The 4,851-nt window shown below is 35.8% G+C and overlaps 1 long non-coding RNA gene across 1 annotated transcript; it reads left to right on the forward strand.

Moving 5' to 3' along the window:
- Positions 1-2,308: 2,308 nt before the first annotated feature.
- Positions 2,309-4,586, forward strand: LOC147514837 (uncharacterized). The gene is made up of 2 exons (XR_015213299.1): positions 2,309-3,715; positions 4,373-4,586. It is a non-coding gene; the product is annotated as an uncharacterized LOC147514837 (long non-coding RNA).
- The last annotated feature ends 265 nt before the right edge of the window (positions 4,587-4,851 follow it).

Consider the following 4,851-nt stretch of genomic DNA (forward strand, 5'->3'; position numbering starts at 1 on the left):
GTGGATCGTTCTATTAAGTATCCTAAGGGTGTGGTTGAAAACGTGCTGATTAAAGTTCAAGATTTTTACTATCCAGTAGACTTCGTTATCATAGACACAGAAGTCATTAATGACTTTGTTCCTATCATTTTAGGGCGTCCCTTCTTGGCAACTGCCAACGCGCTCATAAACTATTGTGATGGTTCGATGTTCATGCCCTTTGGCCATCTTTCTGTTGAGGTGAATATTTTCAAAATGATGAAACAATTACCAGATACGACTATCGATGGAGAAGTTAGTATGATTGAGAGCTTAGCTCAAGATTATTTCAACCAAACGTTTCCTGAGAATCAGATGCACCAATTTATTTCCTTCGAAAGTTCCACCTTCGACGATGACTCCCTAGATGTAGATGAAATCGAGGAAGATTTCCTTCAACTCTTTTGCAACTCTTCTTTGCCACCTCGCGAGTCCCACCTTATCAACATCCATTCATCCCTCGACGCCATGGCAGAAGACGAGTTTTTCAACCTCTATCCTACTGATTTTTCTTACCCACCTATTGAGGAATTTGCATATCTCAAGGCTTCTAATGATCTAGAACTGAGAACACTAGTTGAGCTCCATTCGCCTACCTCACATCCTAATGTCACTTATTCACCTTCCATCACCAATGTTCCTCATTTTCCACCTTTCTAAAGGAACCTTAGGTTTGCACTTGACCTTCTTGTTTTTCCTGTGCTTCATGATTATTTAAACACTCCGGATACGGCCATACTACCCAAGGAAAAGCCATCCGACCATTTCATTTTCAGTTGTGTGATTATACCAACCTACGCCACCAATGAGTTTTGTGCTAAACCCACATTCTCATTTTTTCCATTTCTTCCTTCTAAAACTTTTCCATATCCCACATATCTTCCACACCCTTCCATTTTTTCACGATCATTCACTTGGCCACCCTTTCGTTGGAGAAAAAAGAAGACTTTGCATGCTAGGTTAGGTTCTAGATCCATCAGTATTCACTCTCATTCCGCTAGGCCACGTCATGGGAAATCATGGTGCTTGATTGTGTTTGGGTGTGTTTTCTGTGATTATTATTTATGGACAGATCCACAACTATTTTGGTTGTTGATATATGGTAAACTGCATATATATATATATATATATATATATATATATATATATATATATATATATATATATATAGATAAAAGTCTCGAGTATCTGACTATAAATGACTCCTTTTATTGTTTGGTGTACTTCCTTTCATTTCCATATATTGGTGAGTGCACCATTCAGGTAACTGGGCCCTCCCTTTGGAGTGTGTGGCTGTAAGTACCGGATCCTAAGTCCACGGTTAACGTAAATCACGCTTTCCACTCTTGCATGTTTTCTCGGTTTTTGAGTCATGTTTCTTTATAGTGTGAATTATGTTTTTATTGCTTTATTGTTTTTCTTTATATTAAACCTTATATATATATATTAAACCATAAAAATAGTAATCTAGCAAGTCTCAGGAATCTAATTTTAAAAGACCCATGTGTTTAAACAAATTTTCTGACCATGTTTTCAAAAGTTTGTTTGGGGGTGGGGTGTTTGGTCTTTCCATTCTAGATCTCTCAACTTCTCTTCTTGTTGTTTATGCCATTTAGTCATATTTTGATTCAGGTTGACACTATCTATGAATTTAGATTTGTTTTGATCATATAACTTATGTCATTCATACACTTCGAGGCATTTTCCATTTTCTTATATTTCAGCCACGGTTAGATTTGAGTTTTTTTTATAGTTTAAGTGATCTTTTTTTTTTTTTTTATATTCCATTTTCTTATAGTTTTTTTATATTAGGTGCTCTTTTGTATTCAGTTTTGGCTTCTGATCTTTTTTTTTGTAGTTTAAGTTGATATGGGAAAGTCATTTAAAGCTTTAAATGCGTTAGTTATTGAAATGTGGCAAAATCATTGGTACACTAACTTTTTGATCTTTCCTTCTCTTCTATGTAGTTGAGTTTGAACAAGGGTGGATGGATTTTCAACTTAATTACGTCTTACGTGAAATGCAGCTATGTCCAATTAGGTATTCTATTTTGTACACCTTGTGCTCTTGATTCTATATACTACAAGAAAATGGACTTTTCCCCACGGATGCCCGGTTTTTTAAGCTATAGACCTAATCATTAGATGCATTATGCGTGCTGAAGTACAGGTTGCATAGTTGCATATTGTGAGTTTTATGTGCTGAATTTTAGTGGCTTGATGATGGCCATGGCCTGCATTGGCCTGTCAATGCCCTGTAGCAACCTTGCAGTATCCTGTAGTAGCCTGATAGTGTACTGTAACAGCGTGTTAGTGTCCTGTAGTGTGGCCTGTAATAGTAGTTTATAAAGAAATATCACCTGAAACCATAGAAACCTTGTAAGCTAGTTACACGTGTAGTTAGTTACGCGTGTTTTAGTAATCAAAACACAAGTTCTTATCGAGTTCTTTAGCCGTAAGTTAGAAGAAATGATTAGTTCATTAGTTTTCTACAAATTATAATAATGAACTTACGTGTATATATGTGGTATCTATAGGAGTCGACGTTGGTTATAGTTCTTTGAGAACATGTGACGATAAGGAAGCGTGCATAAGTTTGTGCTATTCTACTTCAAAATAACTATATCTTACTCTCGTTATATTGACAAGTTCACTAACTAAAGTTTGGTTGGCATCGAGGTGGTGGCCCGAAAAGTATGACAAAAGAGTAAGCACTCATCAGTTCGGTATTGGGGATTACTGGATGCTCTGTTGCAGGAAGCAGAAGCTATAGGTTACTAGTTACTTTTGTACAGTATCTTTGCATTATTCCCCTAATATCTCTCCCTCTCTCTTCTAACTCAAAACTGTTAATACCTTCTTCTTTTCTCACTCTTTTTGTATACTTTTTTAAGTCATTAAGAGGTCCTTGACACTGCCGAATGCTTTCACTTGCTACTTAATGCCACATTCAATAGCATCATTTTCAGATCCTATCTCATACATGTAGAGTCGGAAGCGTAATACCCACACTGCTGTTTTGAATTTGTCTACTACCACTTATATTCAAAGTACAGCTCTGAAAAATTGTATATTGTTTTCTGGTTTTACAAGATGATTGTGGTTGGACAATTTTTTTATTCAAAACTGCCATTATGAAACTGACAGTCTCAAGGGCAGTTTTCTGTAGGTATGCTCTTCAAACTCCTTAAAGTTGGAATACCAATGAGCAGTATTGATCTATCTGTTACACACGACCTTTGAATGGGCAACCCATTGGGCCTTGTCACCACCAAAGCTTTTCAAGGAGGAGATGACCTTAGACTCAAAGGAAGATTCTCTTTTTATGCACGATGCTGGATTCTCTGAACTGCAATAAGTATATATACCCTGTTTGTCTTTTGGTAAATATATTTGAAACATTTGTTCATACTTCATTTTGCCCCATTCTGTACTTTGAACTATGTTGTTCATCATTGATTTTGTATGTCTGTCTCACAATGAGTGATTTACTAGAAGTTAGATGATTTTCCTAGATCCACCTCTTTTCAATATAATCCATGAAATACTTATTCTAGTTGACATGCTTAAAATGGGATTTTTGGGTTTTTGTCTAGGAAGGGGCAGCAAGCAGGGCACTATTCTGTACCATTTCAAGCTCCTGGAAATGACAATAAGCTGAAAGGGCTATGCTGGTCTCATGGAGGATATGGTGACTGGTGAGTATGTTTTATGTTTAAGTTCTCTTTTAGGCCGTTTTCCGTCAACGAAAATAACCAATTAGGTGAGAGTAAATGTTGGAAACTTTGACTTGGGCCTGACAAAACACAGTTTGGTAGGCCAAGCCTTCTGTCTAACAATTTATTTCTTACACAGTTACACGTACCCAAATGGAAAACCATCTCTCTACTTCACGTGGTCAAAGGCCTTATGTGGGGTTATGGCCTAGCACTTTAGTACCTAATAAGTTTTTAATGTTTTTCTCTAACTGTTTGTAAAATAAAATAAGTGAGTTTCACTATTTCTTGAAAAAAAAAGTTAAAATAATTAAAATTAAACTTAAGTAAATATAGAATGGCATACACTCTGAAGACGCTTTGAATATGGGGAATTTTGAGGTTAAGACGCTCCCCCCCCCCTGCACTACGCTTTGGTTGCTTAGGTTCAGACTTCACTTCCTAAGTTGGGGTTGTTAAATGGGGATTATGGTTATTGGTAATTTTAATGATGGTTATCGGACTTGTATTCCAGTGTCATATAGAGATGTGACCTGCATATATGTTTTTACTTGTGTGGAAATATAAACATACCATTAGTTGTTTTAGAGTATCTCTTATCACTTGCATATTGATAGTCCGATTTTTATTATTTTATAGGTCAGTGACGAACTCAAACAGAGATATGAAGGCCTTTTGTCAAGTGCAGCTAGTTAGGCTTAGTTGATTTTGGTTTCGGTATGACTATTGTGAATTTGTTATGGTTGGTATTATTAAAGAATGACCATGTAAATTGTTTTAATGAACGAAACGAAAGTTACTTTATGTGAATGGTTATCGGTTATTCCAATTTAATGAAAGAGTTCTTATTGGATGTTGGTGCCATTATTTTACTGAAAATTTGTAGTGCATGTTTAGTGGTATTATGATACATACAGGTTATTCAAGGTGGCGGTTTTAGGTTCAGGGCAAATATAAACCATATTCAGCATTATTAATTTTTTTTTCTTAAAAAAAGAGTTGTTATCTCAGTTTTAGCCAAACCGTCACAAGTGAAGACTATTTGTGTCTCTTTTCAAGCCAAAGCAGCATTCAAATATTTCTAAAAAGTGACACAACATAATTACCTTCTTCTGTCA

The sequence above is a fragment of the Coptis chinensis genome, chromosome 2 (assembly GCF_015680905.1).
Source record: "Coptis chinensis isolate HL-2020 chromosome 2, ASM1568090v1, whole genome shotgun sequence".
Classification (NCBI taxonomy): domain Eukaryota; kingdom Viridiplantae; phylum Streptophyta; class Magnoliopsida; order Ranunculales; family Ranunculaceae; genus Coptis; species Coptis chinensis.